We start from the raw sequence: 20,675 nt of genomic DNA, 5'->3' as shown, positions 1-20,675 counted from the left end.
GGGGGTCCCAACTTGGGTCCTCAAGTTTGTGTGACAAGGACTTTATCAACCAAGCCTTTTCCCCAGCCTCACCAAGTGATTCTTCAGTGCGCCAAGGGTTTGAAAATAGGAATGGTCAAAGACTTCCCCCATACTTGTTGCCAACACTTGCCTTCTCTGCTTGTGTTTATGGAAATAACTTTTATTAGGTAATCGTTTAATTGTTTTGTTGTGCTAGAGATACCACTCAGGGTCTTATACTGACAGGCAAGCACTCTACCATGGAGCTACACTCCTAGCCCCCAGGGCTGCAACTGGAAGAGAGCAAGAACTTCATGAATGAACCAATGAATAAGAGATCATGCTCCGCTTCACATGGTAGGACTTGGTGCCCTGCCCTGGTCTGCCAATCAAAATCTCTTGAGATCTTAATTCCATAACATGATTTCGTGACTATTACACATGGTTTAAGAAAAAGAAAAAAAAACACAACTTAATGTCACAATGCTAGAAGTCTCTTCTATGTTAACACTGATTATAGTTAATGTGACACACAAGCTCACTTTTTCATCTTCCTTTCCCTCTGATAGCAGACATGTTGACATCTACCATATTAATGGATCCTTTGTCTTCTACACATCCCCTATCTACTGGTTTGAACTAATGTCAAAGAAATCCATTTTCATATGCATTCCAGAACATGGGGTCAGGCAATGAGCTGGGACCTTGAGTTCCTGTAGGCACATAGGTAGTAGGAGCTCTGTCTTGTCATTATCCATGTTCTTATCCACCTGTCGACTCTCTAGACTAGCTCTTAAAGTTCCCAGGTATTCTTAAATATGGCATGCTAAGTTAACATAGCAACGTTCCTTCAAATGGATAAAAGAAGTGTCAAATGAATGATTTTATTTTTTTTATTCCTCTTAACTTTCATTTCTTTTCATACCAGATGTGAGCAGATTCTGCACTGACTCTTAGGACCCTGTGCTTCTTAGGCATGGGGAAGTGGTGTGCCTGGACAGATCACCATATTTCCAGAGACTTCTCTTAGTCACTGCTCATATAAATGAACTCATTAAAATAAAGGTAATCCACTGGGCGGTGGAGGCACCTTTAATCCCAGCACTTGGGAGGCAGAGGCAGGCGGATATCTGTGAGTTCAAGGCCAGCCTGGTCTACAGAGTGAGTTCTAGGAAGGCACCAAAACTACACAGAGAAACCCTGTCTCAAAACAAACAAACAAACAAACAAACAAACAAAAAAAACCAAAAAATAAAATAAAAATAAATAAATAAATAAATAAATAAAGGAAATTTTTGAAATGAAGAATGATGAAAACCCTAAGAAATGACTACATACTACCAGAAACAGAACAGTTTTACTGGTGATTTGTGGTTGTAGCCAAATCAGAAATAATAGGGGTTTTTATGGGCTTAGTTCTATGAGAACCCTTGAGATGACACAGACATGATATAACAATAAGAAGTGTGATCACTGGATAAGGTAAGCTAGTTCTTTATACTTAATAACCCCTCCATTGGCAGTACACCTGAATGACCCCCTGATGGAGAAGACAGAATGGGTCAGCAACTAGGAAGGGATGGCGGAAAGTTCCGTGGCTACCATGGACCAAGCTTTTTCTTTTTCTTTTTCCTCACAGGTCAACCAGAGACCTTGGGCCGAATTTTCTTTAATTTTTTAATAGCCTCATAAAATGGGGAAAAGACACACTGGGACCCAGGGCAGGGGGAAGGGCGCATTCTGGCCAGGTGACCCATCCCCTGCCCGCCAGGAAGGGGAGAAAAAGAAGGCAGCTGAGTTTCTGAGGCCTTCCATGCGCACTGGCCTTGAGGGGTGGACCCTTTCCTGGATGTCAGCTCCTGCACTTCCAGCCTCCTCCACTCCTTTCCTTGGGACCAGGCCCTGTTTCCTGCTCTTGTAACCCCTGGGGCCATATCTCTATTAACTGGATCAAGTATGAGAAAAGCAAAGACTCATCAGCTCTGACCGACCTCTCTGTTTTATGTGAATGGCATGTGGCCACTAATCTGTCAGTTCACCCGTCTAGAGCCAGGGTCTGCAGCCTGTACTCTGTGGCCAGACCTGGCCCACTGCCTTTTTTTGTAAGGGCCAAGCAGTTTTTAAAAGATATTTATTTTGTTTTTGCCAGGCATTGTGGTGCACACCTTTAGTCCTAGCACTTGGGAGGCAGAGGCAGAAGGATCTCAGTGAGTTTGAGGTCAGCCTGGTTACAGAGTGAGTTCCAGGATAGCCAGGGCTACCCAGAGAGAAACCCTGTCTCCAAAAACCAAAAGATAAAAAAAAAAAAAAAAAATTTAGTTTATTTTTAGCGTGTGTGTCTGTGCACATGAGTGCAGGTACCTGTGGAGGCCAGAGATGTCAGATCCCCACAGAGTTGTAGTTACAGGTGTTTGTGAGCCACTTGATGTGGGTGCTGGGACCTGAACTCTGGTCTTCCGGAAGAGCAGTATACTTGTTTAACCACTGAACTGTCTGTACAGTCCCAAGTTGATTTTCGTCCTGGTCATTCATTTTATTGTTGTTTGTTTTGTTTATGATTTATTTTTTCACATTTGTTTGTGTGTGTGTGTGTGTGTGTGTGTGTGTGTGTGTGTGTGTGTGTGTACACGTACATGTGCATGTACCATAGCACATATGTGGAGATCAGAGGATAATTTGCATGAGTCATTTATCTGATTCCACCAGGAATCAAACTCAGGTTATCAGGCTTGGCAGCAAGTGCTTTTACCCATAAAACCATCTATCTGGATATGCATTTTTGTTTATTTGTTTTTAAAACAGCTGTCACTGCGTATGCCATGCTAGACTTCAGACTCTTGAGGATAGGGTTACAGCCCTGGGCCACTAGGCCTATTTCTTCCTTCTTTCTTATAAGTGGGAGAAAACACCACAGATACTCTACATTTTTTTTTCCAGTAGGAAAGCCTGACCTCCAGGGATTACATACCTGCTATACACAATGTCTAGGGCAGTGACTTTGCAGGTAAATTTGTCTTTATCCCCACCCCAGGATGACAGAGGCTGAGGATGATGCTAATGAATATCCTATCAAACACGTAAGATATTCCTTCTTCCATTAGAGAATTATCTGGTTTAAAATGTCAATAGTAAGCTACGCATGGTGGTTTACAGCTTTATTTCTAGCATCAGGGAAGCTGAGGCAGGAGGATTGCAATTTCAAGGCTAGCCTGGATTATATGATGATATCCTTTAAAAAAAAAGAAAAAAAAAAAAAAGAAACTCCAAACAGACCAACCAAAAACAAAACAACCACCCCCCAAAAAAAACCAAAAACCAAAAACCCAAATACTAAAATTGCCAATAGTCATTATCTCAATAAAGATTTTCAACTAAAAATTTTCCAAAATGCTGTCTTGAGAATTCCAGATATGAAAGTGTGTGTAGTTCTGGTCTCAATCTAGACATTCTGGCTGTCTTCAAGCATCACAAAACTACCCACTGTGAGTCTGTGAGATAACTCACGGGAGAAACTCTGATTCTTAGTAGTTCTGTGATGAAGTACCAGTTGGAAGGTTGAAAGTCTAAGCCAGTGACTGGTTTGGATGTCAATGTAGAAAGGTAGGAGAAAGGTCTGGAACACATGTCATAGCTGTAGGTTTGCACTCAGAGTGGTAGCCTGAAAAGGTACCTGGTGAACTCCACTTAGAAGGCAGACTGCTAGGGAGGAACTCCAAGAGGACATTGTAAGACCAGATCACAAAATGGGCTCTCAATGACAGATTCTAAAGCTGTAACTCGATACTGTGAAAACCTAGGAATGTCAGGTGGATGTGAATCAAACGTACCCAAGAAAAGAGGGCTGCCTTTCACATGGACCTATGGGAAGTCTTCATCTTATAGCAGTGAAGCACTTTGCTGGAAGCCCCTGGACCATACACACACACACATTTCCCTTGCAACTGTTATCATTTTGATGTGGTCAAGATTTTAAACATCACCAGTTTTAAATGTCACGTGGAAGCTGGTAGATTTAATGAAGCCTCCAGACACCCCCTGAGATACAATGATAACTCTAATTAAAAATGAAATGAGACTCTATAAGCAAGTGGCATTCCTACATCCTCTTTCATGGAGATTACTTTCTTCATGCCCCTTTGAGCTTTTTTTTTTTTTTTTTTTTTTTCAGTAGTAAAGAATGGGATCTCCAAATTCTAATACATCCCGAGTTTTCCTATGGTTCAAAGATCAGGAAATATTTGTGTGTGTGGGTGCACCCGTGCATGTGTGTGGACACCAGGGAAGAACACTGAGTGCCCTGCTCTATCACTTTCCTGCTTTATTGTCTTGAGACAAGGTCTCAGACAGAACCTGGAGCCCAGTGGTCCCTTTGTCTCTTCTCCCCACAGCCCTGCAGTTACAGGTGTGCATGCAGCCATGCCCCACTTTTTACACAGGTGCCAGGGATCTGAACTCAGGTCCTCTTGCTTACACAGCAAATGCTCTTACCCTCTGGTTCATCTCCGTAGCCCAAGGAAATAGTTTGAATTATAAGGGATTAACAACTTTTTAAAATCAAGTCAGATTTTCACTTCATTTCATAACTTGTCTTCACCTCTTCACCATTATATATAGCCTGGGATATAAAAAAGATGACCTGAATGTCAAATCAAGGTATGGAGAAGAACATGTGAAGAGCTAACTCAGACAAAAGGACGGTTAGGCAGCCAAGCTCAAACAAAGCTTTGGGGACCAGGTAGGCATGGCAGATTAAAATACTATTGGGGTGTGAACTCATACAACCAATAAGGTTCAAACCATTACCAGGTAGGTCTTGGAAGTTCAAGGCAATCAAATGCATAGATTCAGAAAATCAGGGAGGTTGAGACAGAGGGAGAATTATTCATAGGAGTTCCTTGTAGCAAATGAAGGGCTAGCCTTCTTCCTTCTATAGTAGTATCCAGGCATACAGTCACTGGAGAGCCTTGACCCAACTGAGCTGCTGAAAGGGAGGTTACAGCTCTCTGGATCCATGATCCATGATCAGAAGGAGCCAGAAGCAGAAAGACATGATTCATTATAAGGCCTGAAGGTTGGAAGGGCCTCTGTATTTGGACACAACATAACCCTGAGCACAGATTTTAACAGGCTGCACAGACATACATTAGATTTCAAAGTCAGAAATTGTGTCACACCTTAAATGATAGACTTTATCTAATTCACACAGATCTTTTGTCTTTTACTTTTCTTTTTTTGAAACAATGTCTCATGTATTTCTGACTGGCCTCAAACTTGCAACATAGCCAAGGACAACTTTGTTTGGTTTTGGTTTTGGTTTTGGTTTTTGAGAAAGGATCTCTCTACATAGCCCTGACAGTCCTGGAATTCACTCTGTAGACCAGGCTGGCCTTGAACTCACAGCGATACTCCTGCCTCTGCCTCCTGAGTGCTGGTTTAAAGGCATGCACCACCATGCCTGGCTCGAATGACAGTTTTAAATCCCTGATCTTCCTGTCTCCACCTCCTGAGAGCTAGAATTCTAGGTATGCACTTACCACATCTTGCTTATGTGATGGTGGGATCAAACCCAGGGCTCCATGTATTCTAGGTAAGTACTCTACCAACCAAGCTACATCCCAAGACCCCTACACTTGTCTTCTGTCGAGGAGAAATCAAATAGAAGACAAACTGCAAACCACATCAGGGACCACTTTGTAGTCAAATTGTGGGTTCAGGAGCTTCACTAACCACTGAACTTCCAGTGACTAGCATGAATCAGCATGGTATTTGACAACAGAAGTCCTTTATCCAAGATTCATCTCTAGACAGGGTAAGTACACCAGCAGGGCTCTCATTTTTCAGACACAGAGCCCAAGGCACCCTATTGCCCTGGGAAATGGACATGCAGTGATACTGAGTGTTTTCTTAACGACTGCAAGATATGGAGAGCATCATCAGCGTCCAAGTCTGGGGAAGTGTCTCCAGGATGAAGAAATGCTCCTTAACACAAGCTGTACTCGCTTGGAGCCTGGTGATCCCAACCTCATCTCCATTCTTCTTTATTCCTTCCCAGAGCTTACATGCAATGCACAAAGATGTGCTGTAGCCCTTCTGCTGGGAATCCTAGCCTCCTTCCTATCCACGGGATCCTGAAACGTCTCCAAAACCCACCTCCTCAGGCTGCTTACTTTATTCTTGCTCTGCACTCTCCAAGTTCATTGTAATAACTCTAAGTGATGTTTGCATCTGGTCAAGGGAGGAGGCTCAGTGAGTAAGTGCACTTCCTGTGCAAGCACAGGGACCTGAGTTAGGATCCCCACCACCCATATAAAAAGCTGAATGTGCTGGGGTTGGGGATTTAGCGCAGTGGTAGAGCGCTTGCCTAGCAAACGCAAGGCCCTGGGTTCAATCCTCAGCTCAAAAAATAAAATAAAATAATAAGCTGAATGTGGCCCAGCATGCCTGTCATCACAGTGGTGCAGAGGCAGGGAGAGTGGGATTGATGGAGTTCCCTGGCCAGCCAGCAGCAGCCTGAGGAGGGCTCTCAGCGTTCTAGACACTGGGCCCTGCTGGGCTCCATCATCTGAACTGGTCACTTTGGAGGCCCTGAATCATGATCTTATTAGTATTAATGGTAATCCAGAGTAGTCAGCCTTAGCTTTGGTGACTTAGTTCCATCTAGTTGCTGATCTTCATTGCTCTGAGGAGTTTGCAGATCTGGGTCCTCACCCCGAAATGATGGTGAGTAGCTTCGGAAAGAGTTGTTTCAAAGTATTGTCCAGCGGCCACAGAGATGAGCGTAGCTGAAAACTCTGTGAATAGCTATGAGGACCTCTCAAGATGCTAGGAGACATTGTTCTTTTCTCTTTCTACTATGCAGATCTCCTATACTTTATACTCACTATAGCAAACCTATGAGTACATCCAGTCTTTTAAGACATTCAGTGGGATGTTCAGAACATACCCTTAACCCTTAACCACTCACAGCACTGATTCTGCCCATATGAAATCTATTCAAACAAAGCATGTTGAAGTTTATTGGTGAACATGGGGGTGTAGTATATTTTAATCAGAGTCAAAGAAATATATGATGAAGAAGGTATCTTTTTAAAATTAATTTATTTTTATTTCATATGCATTTGTGTTTTGCCTGCATGTATGTCTGTGTGAAGGTATTAGATCCCCTGAAACCGGAGTCACAGGCAACAATGAGTTGCCCTGTGGGTGCTGGGAATTGAACCCAGGTCCTCTGGAAGAACAGCCAGTGCTTTTAACTGCGGAGCCATCTCTCCAGCCCCAGAAGGTATCTTTTTTAAGGCAGGGTCTCATGTTATCCAGACTTGTCTTAAACTCACTGTTCAGCTAAGGATGACTTTGATCTTCTGCTTCCTGCTTCCACTTCCGGGGTAAAAGGATTACAGGCCAACATGTCTGGTTTAGGTGGTGGTGGGGATTGAACCCAGCCTTTCTGACATGCTAGGTAAGTACAACTGGAGCTATACCTCAGCCCCAGAAAGTATCATACAGATAGATAAGTCTGGATTAAGAAGGGTGAGTCACTTAGCAATGTGTCAGAGGACACAGAATTAGTGAATGATACAACCTAGCTTAAAACCAGGGTTTGGACCTATCCTCTCTAATACTCTGTATTGATCAAAAAAACATCACACACACACACACACACACACACACAAAATGCAAAATGAAGTTTCATATTACATAGCCCCAACTGTCTGAAGAAACCATCAGTCCTACTAAAACAATAGCCCATTTAAATTTAGAGCAGGCTAGTCTGGCCCAGAATCATCCCAGCCCCCCAGAAAACAGAGTATTGTTTCCATCCAACCTTGCGCTGAAAGGAAGCCTCTCATCTGGCAATGACCTCGTGAGACAACTTTGGGGAGAGCAAAGAGCTGAGAAAGAGAAAGGCCCTGTTCTCACTGCAAACAGGAAAAGGAAAGAGAAAAAGCAAGCTGTCTCCCCACAAGGTTTTGCTGGGCCGACTGTGAACTGTTCCGGTACATTCCATCAAATGGATGCCTTCATAGAGTCAAGCCAAGCGCGAACACGGTGTCTGGGACTCACACTCCAGGGACCCACACGTGGGCCAATGGCGCACACACAGGCTCCTGCACTCTCGCACCCTGGGAGAGCACTTATATGGGCTTCATAAGGCTAAGTAATAAACACGTTGTCTTCACCTGCTATTTATGGGTTGCTTGGGGCATCCTGTTCTCTCCACTGCCTTCACCTGAACAGACGGCTCCTGCAGACTGGGCTTTAATGAGGACAACAGTAAATCTGAGAGGCTTTCTGTACCTCTCACTCTTGCTTCCCTGACCACCCTGCTTTTTGCAGCGAAAGGCTGACCCACAACATCCACTTAGTCTCAGGCTCCCTTTCTGCACGTTAAAGGCCTTCTCCTTTGTCCTTCCTTCCTTTCAGACATCTCTCTAGGACATCTTTCTAAGAGATCCCTTTCTATTTCACCACTTCCAGGCATCTCCTTTCAGTAGACAGCGATGGAGCACACAGCTCCGACAATGAGACCAGCCCAGCTCGCAGCCAGCTGCGCTCACCCCAGAGGCTCTCAGGGAAACGGCACACAAGCACTTAAGTCAAGGAGATGATCTGGCCTACCTGGCATGCACTTCCAAGTTCACTTAAAGGCCTTGCCCACTGTGACTGCTTTACCAGGAGGGACAGATGTTCATTTGGAAGCCAGAAGTGTACCCTGGCCCGCAGATGCCAGACAGTTGCAGAAGAAGATGCCGGAAGAGCCCAGTGGATGCAGAGCCACAGCTGAGCTCCTTGGATGGCTTGGGGGGAGGCCTTTTGCACTCAGCTTCTTCTGGGGATTCTCAGGTCCCGTGTGAGGAGATGGAGTCACAGTTGCACCCTGTCCACCTGCAGGCCACCACACCAGCCTGGAACCCTGCCATCTTCCTCATCTCTCAGGCTCATCTTCATCTTGGGCCAAGTGGTTGGTTGTCCCTTGAAAACAGACAAGACAGAAAGGATGCGTTAACTCAGCCTCTCCCCACCGAACGCAGTCCGCCATTGCAGTTCCGATTAAATACAGGACATTATCTCACTGTAATGCCCTCCTGGCAGCGTTCCCAGGAAAATTCTAACTAATCATAAAAATAGAAAGAAAAACGCAACCTAAATTCCATTCCTCGTCTTAAATGAGTGATGTGTTCACTTTTATTTATTTTTCTGGAAGCAAGGCGGGAAAAGAAAATGAATTTCAGGGCTTAGAAAAACAAGCTACTAACAGTACTAAGTATAGCCGAGCAGTGGTGCAGACAGCGCCCTTCTAGCAGATGGAGCTGGCATGGCATGGGCGCATCCTGGCTGCAAACTTGGAGTATGATCCTGGAGCACCTGGCAGAGAGATGCCAAAATGGGGCAGAGGACAGAGAGAGGTGTGGGGTTCAATGTAGCGCCCATGTGTACATGTGAGGACACACAAGGCACTCAGTTGCTCTCCTATGGCCCTAGCAGGTAAGTGCCTGTCAGTTCCTTCAAGCAGTATTTGACCTTTCTCTTGGAGCATTCTTTCTGGCTGCATGGGGTGATTTCTACGCCACCTCTTTAGGAGATCCCTTTAAAGACAAAATAAGGGGTTTGGGATGTCTCTCAGTTGGTAGAGTCCTTGCCTAGCACACACAAAGCCCCAGGTTCGATCCCAAGTATGGCATAAACAGGTGTGGTAACACGTGCCTATAATGCCAGGCCTAGGGAGGTAGAGACAGGGGGATCAGAAGTTCCAGGTCATCTTCGGCTACATAGCAATAGCAATTTTGTGCTAGCTTGAGGTACATAAGGCTCCATCTCCAAAATGGAAGACAGAACACATAGAAGCCTGCTCTAAAGAATCCATATCCCAACTCCAGGCCAGGTATGGACATTCTAAACCCATGCTTCATTGGAGCCGTGAGACTATGATCGGCGCAAAACTGCATAGTTGAGGTTGGCTTGGTGGTTGCTCACTCTGTCACTTCATTTGTCTCAAAGTAACTGTCCAATAAATACCTGTCTGAAGGGAGGGCCGGTGGTCTGCCCACCTATGTGCGGTACGTCATATGATTTTGGCAGGATCAGGCTTAGCAGCAACCAAGAACCTTGGAATGGGATCACAGCTGGTGGCCACGAGACCGAGCACCAACCTCCTCCCCAACAACGTGTCCTCTTTCCCTCTCAGAAGTGTTTGCAAGATACATGACAGGAAAGTTCGAAATCCCCAAAGCCAGCTTCTGTGTTCAGGGATGAAAAGGAAGTCAAAGACACGCCTCCATGCCGCCTCCCTCTCTCTGAACCATTAGCAGCCCAACCATCCCCCATCATAGAGCTCCAGCCCTGGAAATGGGCACTGCTACTTGATAGCCAAGTTCTAGCTGGGCTAATTAAGCATACTGAGCTAATAACCTTCCATTTTGGGACCAGTATTATTCATAATTTAATGTATTGTTGCTGAAACATCAACCTTTCGACAACTGGCATGTTGCCCGCAGCAGCCCAAGTGCTGACCATCTTTCAGTAAAATGAGTATTATTGTTAAAACAGGTATAAATCATTCATGGCTGCAGCTTTTGTGGCAGACCCTACGCGAAAATAAGCAGTAAGCCGGGTAATTTATTTACCTTTTGGTGATTATTTTTTATGATTTTATGATCATATTCAACGATTCATAAATATTGGCCAGGTGCCATTTTGTAATCATTTTACATTTTAACTATTAGTGAGGCGGTTCTGCTTTTCATCTTTAAAATTTTCAGGATTGATATTCAGCCACTTAATCCAGACACCAAGGCAATTTTATTGGGCTGAGGGGGGCGGGGAATAACTAAGTGTTCAGGGCCCCTTCATTTGAACAAACCACTTTCAACAGAGCCATTTGGAGTGTCCAACTTGTTATATAACACTGCACTCGGGGCGACAAAGTTTCTTTGAAGTTTAACACACGGAGGGGGCCTTGAAATTGGAATAAGAGCCCAGGAAAACAGTTAACAAGCTTCTGGTTGGGAAGATGACGGCGAGGAGCAGTGGCGGCATGGAAGGAGGCCTGGAAATGTTGGCTCTCAGCCAAGAAGGTTGGCTTGACTCTAGCCTTACTCCCAGCACCTGGTTGGGGAATGTGATTACAGTCCCCTGCGGATCTGGAAACTTCTTTATTGCCCTCCTGCCTGCTTCTGCTGCCCGTGTCAGCTTTGGGCTCCCCAAAAACGGTTCCAGAAAAGTAGACTCCTCCCTCCCCATGACAGCGAGCAGGAGCTGGGGGGTGGGGCTGAGAATGGGTTGGGTCTTAGAGGACTGGCATCCTTTCACAGGATCTTCCACTGTCCCTTCACTTTCCTAAGACAATGAAAACAGAGTTCCTAGTAAGTAAGGAGCAGAAGCCAAGGGTAGCTTGGTGGGAGGAGACAGGCTGGAAAACAGGCAGAACATGTGACCTCATGTTGAATCTCTTCCTCTAGGCTGGGGTGCTATCTGCAAGTGAGCTTGCTTCAGGGAGCTCATCCCCTGTCAGGCATATTGGCCCAGAGGGGCCTCAGGCAAACAAGGCTGGAACCTTTGCCCTGGACATAGATGATGAGATCTTGAAAGGCACGGTCATGTTATAAACAAACTCCCACATCCATCGAAGGAGCCCAAGCAAAAAAGAAGAATGGGGTATAGTGCTTTCTGGAATGCTTGGGACAGAAGCCCAGCAACAGACAGACTTTGGTGTTGTTTTTTTTTAATTAATTATGTTGTTGTTGTTTGTCTGTTTGTTTTTTGTTTTCCTCTACCTCCTGTTTATTTCCCGCCTTGCAGCTTTGATGATCCTTTTCAGTTGCATTCTGGCTTTAGGCTTTATCTAGATAACTTTCAGGAACGGGCTCTCTCCTTTGACTTTGAGGCAGGGTCTCTCTTGCCTCTGCTTCCAGGCTACACACTCCGGGCTGGCTGGCCGGCCTCTGCGCAGCCTCGCCTTGTCACGGGAGTGCCGGAACTACAGATGCACACCACTGCATCTGGCTTGGTACCTGGGTTCCAGGGATCAAACACAGGCCACCAGGCTTGTTCTAGCACTTTTACCTGCTAAACCATCTCCTTGGCCTCCCATTTTAATGACTTTCAAGTGTGTACTTCGAGGTCATTAATCACATTCATGATGTTAGGCAACTATCATTATATTCTAAGATTTTTCATCACCATAAACAGAAACTCTGTCTTCATTAAGCAATATGTCCTTCCCGCCTCCTCCTCCACCTCAGCCCCCGTCCCTGGAAATCTCTAATCCACTTTCTTTCTCTACAATTTTTTTTTTTTTCTTCTCGACAGCTCATATAAATGATACTGTGCAATATTTTTTCTATTGTGCCTGGCATACTTCCCTGTGTATAACGCTTTTAAGAGTTTATCCTTGTTAGAACATGTAAGTGAACCTAATTCTTTTTTTTAGGGTAACTAATATTCCATTGTACATATACATTTTGTTCATCCATTCATTAATTGTTAGGCACATGGGCTGTTTCTGTCTTTTGGCTAATGCAATAATGCTGGACATAAATGTGCGAGTATCTCAATTCCTATTTATATGTGCATATGTCTGTATCTGTGGTATGCATGTGTGTATGTGTGAGTTCGTGTGTGTGTGTGTGTGTGTGTGTGTGTGTGTGTGTGTGTGGGTGCCTGAACGGGGAGTGAATGTATACACATGTGTGGAGGCCTGCTGTTGATGTTGGGTGTCTTTCTTGATGGCTCTTCACATCATATATGGTGCCAGGGTCTCCTGCTGAGCCTAGAGCTCTGAGCATCCCCTGTCTCCAGCTCCTGTATTCTGAGATTATAGTCAGGCTGCCATACCCTCCTGGCTTTTACATGGGTTCTTGGTATCTGAACTCCAGTCCTACTGAACTGTCTCCTCAGCCACATATATGGAGAAAGGTAGGTAGGTAGACAGATAGACAGACAGACAGATAAACATGACCCCACTATGTAGTCCTGGCTGGCCTGGAACTTTCTGGTAGAACAGGCTGGCTTCAAACTTACAGAGATACTCTGCCTCCTGAGTGCTAGGATTGAAGGCATGTGCTGTAAAACCTAGTCTCTAAATATATTTTGATCATCACTTTTTTTTTTTTCATTAAAAGGTCACTCACTGTACATTATGTACTCTGAGCCACCTTGATCTTGGATGCTATGCCTGTTTGCTTATCAGATCTGGCCTAGACATACATTACAAAGCCATGCTCGCTGGGATTCCTCTTTAGCTATCCTGTTATACCATGGCTTCAGGGGATCCTTTACAGGCACCCCTCAGCATTGCTAAGGCCAGTGCTGGTTGTGACTTCTGCATCAGGAACTCACTCTTTCAACACAGGGCTTGATAAAACAGGCTGCTTCTCCTGTAAGCCAAAGAGCAAATTAAGAGACAGCATAACCTGGGATGAGTGAAATTCCCTTTCAAATCATGTCAGCCAGAGCAGATGTTGTCATGAAATTTGATGTTATGGATTTATTTCCTAATACAAAGTCTGAAAGGGAAAACAGTGTAAGAGATGAAATATGAATTGGACATGTCTATAGAGTGTGAATTGGATTCAAGACAAAATATTGTGAATGGTTAATAGGGTCAGTCTAAGTATACTTGTTGAAATAATCTCTTGGATATGCAAATGTTCTGAGAACTACACTGTCAAATATCTATTGTGCCCTCTTATCTGTGTGTTCACAGAACTCCTACATGTAATAACAAATGAAAACTGTGAATCTCAAAAATAATGTCACCCTAAAATAATACTTCTCTTTGAATAGTAATTTTTGTTGTCAGGGTTTTATTTTATTTTATGTTTGACACACACTAGCCTGCCGGGTCCGTAACATAGCAGTCTTTAAAATGAGGTGAACTCAGATGTGCAGCAGGGTAGGAAGGGGGTAAGGGCAGGCTGCATGTTCCACTTATCCTGGGTTGTTCAGCCTGCCGCTAGCCTCTGGCAGGCCTTGGTATTTTCCCGGAGGAGCTTCTCCTGACCACAGACCCCTCTGGGTAGAATTCCCTTTCCCGGAACACTGTCTTGATGGCTTGAGATGCATGATACAGTCACCATCTCACCATGGTAAGCAGCCCATTACACATGAGGAGAGTTGAGATGGAGGATGCCGGCAGGGAAGCCAAAGGATTCACTGTTAACAATTTCTAGGGTGCCACTACCCAACTGGTCACTAAGCCATGTAGCCAGACGGATTGGGCTTTCTTCCATTGCTTTCCCTCATTTCCGAGAACTGGGAAGAGAATGGATGGATGAAGCAGTAACAGGAGGGACAGCAGATAGATGACCCCAACATACTCACATTCTAGAACAATCTATAACCCATGGTAGCTACTAAAAATGTATTTCAGATGAAATGAATCAATATCAGAGTTGACACGGACTGACTGATGGGTGTGACCCCCTCTGCTTTGGTCTAGATTAACTGTGCAGGAGACCGGCAGAATTCGGCACACAGAAATAGCAAGAAGTGGGAGAGTGTAAAATAATCCTATTATTCCACATAAATAAGAATATCTCTCACTTTTCCCAGTTACAAGTTGGAACTCAATGCCCAGAATCCTCTAAAACAAAGGCTTCTGAAGGCCAAATATCTGGAAACAGCTGGCCCTCGGTACCTACCTATTGCTCTACATCCATTCTTTGAGTGCATCATGTCATTCCTTAGTACTTGGCACATTTCTCATTTCCGCATTCGTTTCCTGCCCACCAGAGCCCATCTATCCTGAATCCTAGCAACCTTGAGCCCTACTTGCCTTTTTCTTGGCCAATGTGACACACACTTCCGTGTTTCCTTTCCTCTCCCTCTGTCTCTCAGTGTGCTCCTCCGACCCCCATCAGAAGTTCTCATGGTATTATCTAAATATACCAATGAATGGGATCATTCAAAGATATACTATATCAGAACTCCTCAGGGGCTTTGGACTCTTAGACTCTCCTTCCGACTCTGAACTGACAACATTGCCTTCTATCATGATGATCCTGCTAACAAGACATCACATGACTCTGGTGAGCAGCATTCTGTGAGGCTTTTTCTTTCCTATAGGTACATGGGACAAAGAATGGGGAGCATTGGAGGGTGGCAATTCTCTCCACCATGTGTTAACAGGAAAGAGAAAGAATCGGAGGAAAGCAGATTAATGCTTTGGAAGCCTAGAATATAGGTATGGTAGGTGGGCACTCTGGAATATTCTAACAAAGCTCTAATACCTTTCCTATGGATTTCTTTTTTTTTTTTAAAGCCACCAGAACTGTGTATATTGGAAAGTAATACATTTGCTAACAGCATGAAGGCTCTCATTTCTCCACTTTCTTTGTGTGTGTGTGTGTGTGGGTACATATTTACATGCATGTGTAAGCAATGTGTGTGTGAATGTGGGTGCATATTCATGTGTGTGTATGTGAATATGTGAGTGTATGGCTGCATATTCATGTGTGTGTGTACATGCATGCATGCATATCTCACATCTAGAGGTCAAAAACAACTTGGAATGTTGGTCCTCAGACCACTTCCCACCATTTGTTTGAGATACTGTCTCTCATTGGCCTGGAACTTCAACAAGTAGACCAGGCTAGATGGCCAGAGAGCTCTAGGGATCCACCCCTAAGATGACAAGCAGCACTACTACATTGGGCTTTTATTTGAGTTTTGGGAACTGAACTCAGGCTGTCAGACTTTTTCCAGGTACCTGCTGAGCCATCTTGCCAGCCCACTCCATTTTCCTATGTGATGTTTAGGTCACACGTGGGAAGTAGTTTTTTGTTGTTGTTGGTTTTTTTTTTTTTTTTTTTTTTTTGAGACAGGGTTTCTTTGTGTAGACCTGGCCATCCTGGAACTTTCTCTGTAGACCAGGCTGGCCTTCAACTCAGAGATTTCCCTGCCTCTGCCTCCCGAGTGCTGGGATTAAAGCCTGCAACATCACCATCTGGCTTAAAGAGGAGTTCTACCAGGGTCTTGCAAATGTGGCCCAGTTGGTACCATGCTGACCAAACACTCCTTTGTTGTGAGGTCTCCCCAACAAACTGTAGTGCCATCTGTGGCCATTACCCACTAGAACCAATTTTGACAACAGCATAACATCTTTAGATATTGCCAAATAGTCTCTGGGGGCCAAAAATCTCCCCTGGTCGAGAATCCCTACTGTGTGAAAAAAAATCCATGTCTGTGCCATGTAGATGACCAGCATTTCTTCCCATTTTAGTTTCAGAATTTCTTCTTTTAGTTAGCGACACTGCTGCTTGGTACCCTCTGGATGCTAATCAGCCAACTTCAGGTTGTCCTCACCCCACATCATGAGGAGGCTGCTCCTGCATGGCTTATCTCCCATCTTCATTTCTGCATCTCTAGATTAAGGACTTGACTCACCTCAGGTTTTTCCTAGCTTCTTCCCCCAGGGTTCCTGACACAGCCTTTCTGTCTAGTCTTTGGGTTATTCCTTTGCACAGTTACAGGTTTCTTCTCTTGGACTAGGAATTATGAGGAGTTCCTTTGTTTCAAGTCACTTTTGCTTTTCTTTAGCAGGCCTGGCCTAACACTGGTGCAAAAAAAAAAAAAAAAAAAAAAAGGCCTTCTGACTTGAACAAGTGAATGTCTTGACCACAGGAGGCCTAACTGCAGACAAGCAGTGATGTTTCTACAAATCTTTCCACCGTTGAAACACTTTTCCAATCCCCAGCTCAGTTATTAATTCTCTCTTTGGCATTTATGCCTTTTAATTTATCTCATTTGCCAAGACTTTAAGCCACAAAACAAACCAATGCCAAAACACCCTGGGCTAGCCTGGGGTAAGAGCCCTAGCTTTGTCAGTTTTTGGAAAGTTTGTAACCTCTCTAAGCCTTACTTTCATCTTCTCTAAGGGGGAGCATGAAAATCCCCTCCCTCAGAGACTGCTATCAAAATGAAGGGGAAAATAACCCGGAAGTACTTAAATACCTATAAAGTGCTTGAGGTAGTCCACAGCCCATGGTATAGGGTCCAGAACTAGTAGCCCCCGGGTCCTGGTGTTCCTCCATCTGTGTCTTTGCTGAGGTCCTCACTGGATCCCTGTTCTTAGATGGAGGTTCATAGTCCTGATCAAGAATATCGGGGTCCCCTGCTGTCTTTCAGCACCACTGTTTGCAGCTGAGCACCCCAAACTAGATTTGCCTCACTTCTCTCCATCAACAGGACCTGTGACCTCAGACTCCAGCTCTGTCCTAACCCTCCCCACCCTGAAGTGTCTCCTCCCATTGGCAGCCCACACTGTGACACTTGCTGAGAATTAATTGCCTCCTCATTCATGTTTCCACAGCTCTCTGAACCTTCCTCTCTTATGTACTTTTCATATTGTATTACAGTTCGCTTGTTTTTGTATCTGAACTCCTCTGGGAGTCCGTGAACTCTTAGGGTGGAGACTATGTCTCAGGCCTTTTTCTGTTCCACTCACAAGGTCTACAAAATTCCAAGGGCTCAATGAATGTTTTCAGGGTTTTTTAAAGCAGTAGTACCTTTTATGTGTGCTCCCCTCTACAAAGCCTTTTACACAGATGGTCTTTTTGGAGTTTCCGCTAGGGTTGTTCTGAAAGATACTGAGAGACATATGTAGAAGGCAAGGCCAGGAGTTATTGAGTCCAAATCTCAAGTTAACAGAAAGTCCTGACTCCTCAATCCCCTTGTTCACAGCTCATTGTTTCTCAGGGACTATGGGTGTTGGGTGCCATGGAAGAAGAAATGGCCACACCCACTGAGACAAGGGAAATCTTTCTGTCAGGTTGTTAAGTGAATCTGTCTCCACCTGGAGTGCTAAGAGGTCTTCGGAAGGGTTGCCATGATAATTGGAAAATGTGGTCTGTTTAGCCCCCACACTTGGAATTAGATGCCACCTATGGCTTCAGATATGGTCATTTGACCCAATTAGTCAGGAAAAGAGTATGTTCTCTTTTTGAGCTATCTATAGGAATATTTGCCAATGAAGGCAGGCTAGCTCATGGTTCATAGGCTCAATGATCTAATAGATTGGAGACAGGGGCTGAAGAGATGGCTCAGTGGTTAGGAGCACTTACTGTTCTTGCAGATGACCTGGGTTCAGTTCTCAGCACCCACATAGTGGCTCACAACAGTCTGTAACTTCAGTTCCAGGGGGTTGATGCCTACTTCTGACCTATGCAGACACTGTACATACATGTATACAGGAAAAACACTATATCTAATTCTATGTCTCTATGTCTCTATGTCTCTATGTCTCTATGTCTCTATGTCTCTATGTCTCTATGTCTCTATGTCTCTATGTCTCTATGTCTCTATCTATCTATCTATCTATCTATCTATCTATCTATCTATCTATCTATCTATCTATTTATCCATCCATCCATCCATCTACCTATCTAAATGAATCTAAAACATTAAAAATAAGTAAAAGCATGGAGATAGAAAGGATCTTTAGAGAAAAAACTTGTTGGCTTCTGTTGACTTTAAGTATAGACTCGACTCTGCTTTCTCTTCATGAACTAACCATTAACACGCAGCTCAATGTCACTTGCTTTAGGAAGCTTTCCTTGGCCATTCCTTCCTCACCCCACTTCTGTGCTTGTACACATCCTGCTGGAGTTCTGAATTATTCCATCATCCATGTGGTTGAGTAACCAAGGACAAATGTTTCCTTCCCTTGACAGTGAACTCTCTGAAGGCAGGCATGGCCAAAATGTCACTGGACCATTGTTAGAGCACAGGAGTCCTCAGAACGAAGAGAATTGTGAGCTGTCTGGTCACTCACTTTTCCAGCCATTTCTTGTGCTCCGTGACAGGAACTCTTACTCCAATACATCCTGGCACACTTCATTTGTAAACAGTTTTTGTTATTTTCTGTTAACTAAAAATATTACACATTGGGGCTGGAAAGGTGACACTCAGTGGCTAAGAGCTTTGGCTGCTCTTCCAGAGGACCTGGGTTATATTTCCTGCACCCACATGGCAACTTACAACTGTAACTCCGGTTCCAAGGGATCCTACACTATCTCCTGGCCTCTGAGGGCACCAGGCACCCACATGGTACACATACACACATACATGTAGGCAAAACACCCATACACATAAACAACAACAAAAGAATACACTTCATGGCTTTCTATGCCACTTTTCTCATGGCTTATCCTATACGATCTTTATGTCCTGTCCCCCCCCCCCTTTTTTTAAGACAGGGTTTCTCTGTGTAGCCCTGGCTGTCCTGGAACTCGCTATGCAGTCCAGGCTGGCCTCAAACCCGGAGATTTGCCTGCCTCTGCTTCCCAAGTGCACCAAAGGGATCAAAGGCGTGCACCACCACTGCCGGGCTACGATCTTTATGATGTTGATTTCCCTGGATCCAGGCTTCTCTCCGCTTCCTCTCTCTCTTTGCCCTTATGCACACTGATTGACCATCCCCCACTCTGTGCTTCTCTCCTCTCCGTGGAACACCGGTCCGAGCCATAACATTTTCCTGTCACAGACAATGAAGCCGTCTCGGAATCCTCGTCCCCGTGGTATGTTAAGAGCCTCTCCAAGCTTAGCTCTCCAAGCCCCAGCAACCACCTGACTCCTTGTGGTGTTCATGTGATTTCTGCCTCTTTTCAGTTATAACACAAACTCAGTAAGGGCAAGGATCTTGTCTGGTTCTGTTTTTTTCCACCTTGGTGCCAAGGGTTGCAGGGCTGGTTAAATTGTGAAATAAGGACCCATAGAATCGAACGTTCCTCTTCTTTAAAAATAAGTAAATAAATCCAATGACATTCAAAGTCTTCACCAACTCTGGGAAGACTTCAAATGCACACTGGCTTTTGGAGGGCCTCAGAGTTTGGTCTCCAGGACTTTTGTTCCAGAAGGATGTGATACCAGGGTTAAGCAAGTTGCAAATGTACAAGTTCTCCTCCTCTTTGGGCGAATGATCTTCAAAGGACTTAAAAGGTGGAGCCGTGAGATGGCTGCCATGTCCCCGTCCAATTTCACTCTCTTTATTGTACTCTTGGGTCTGGTTAAATCAGTTGACCCGGCTAAAGTGACATTTGCAGTTAGTTTTTTTTTGCAAACTGCAAAATCTTTCACAACAGTAAGAAGAGTGGCTGTTGCAATTCTGCACAACTGGGAAAGCGTGGGGGCCGATTTGGCCTACGTAATACTGACGCTGTCTCCTAGTCCTCGTCACTTGACAGAGGGGCCCTTCCTTGGAAAGTTTAAGCAATCAAAACACCAGTCAACTGTTCTCGGACAATAATGATGGTGTGCTTCTGTACATTCGCTGGGGCTGGGTCCAAGGAGATTATCAGCTGACAGCTATGTAGCAATGCTTGGTCACTATATGGCTGATGAGAAATGGCCCGGGGACTCTGTTAACTTCTCAGACATTACTAAGTTTTGCTAATGGTGGGACTAACTTTCCAACTAACTGTTGGCAGGGGAGTAAATCACTGATAATAGCGAAAAAAAGCAAATATTGAAGCATTTAAAAAAATTGACTAATTGCTTTTATATAGTCGTACCCAACTTGATTGACAAGGAGAAAGGAGCCTCAGAGGCGACCCATAGTAGAAATGGACATTGCAATGTAGCCCGGAACCCTGGTCAGCAGGCACTGTCACAGATACACAGCAGAAGCTGTCCTTTTCTAGCACGCCTTCCTAGCTCACCCCAAAATGTTGCTTGTC

At 44.6% G+C, this 20,675-nt stretch overlaps 1 long non-coding RNA gene across 1 annotated transcript in view; it reads right to left on the bottom strand.

Moving 5' to 3' along the window:
* Window positions 1-8,534: 8,534 nt before the first annotated feature.
* The window catches only part of LOC143273313 (uncharacterized), a 728,872-nt gene continuing 716,731 nt past the window's right edge, over window positions 8,535-20,675 (bottom strand). Inside the window, exon 5 of the long non-coding RNA XR_013051298.1 lies at window positions 8,535-8,973. This is a non-coding gene — a long non-coding RNA (uncharacterized LOC143273313). The remainder of the gene's footprint in view (window positions 8,974-20,675) is intronic.

This window comes from Peromyscus maniculatus, chromosome 5 (genome assembly GCF_049852395.1).
Source record: "Peromyscus maniculatus bairdii isolate BWxNUB_F1_BW_parent chromosome 5, HU_Pman_BW_mat_3.1, whole genome shotgun sequence".
Lineage (NCBI taxonomy): Eukaryota > Metazoa > Chordata > Mammalia > Rodentia > Cricetidae > Peromyscus > Peromyscus maniculatus.
This window is presented reverse-complemented; position numbering and strand designations above follow the sequence as displayed.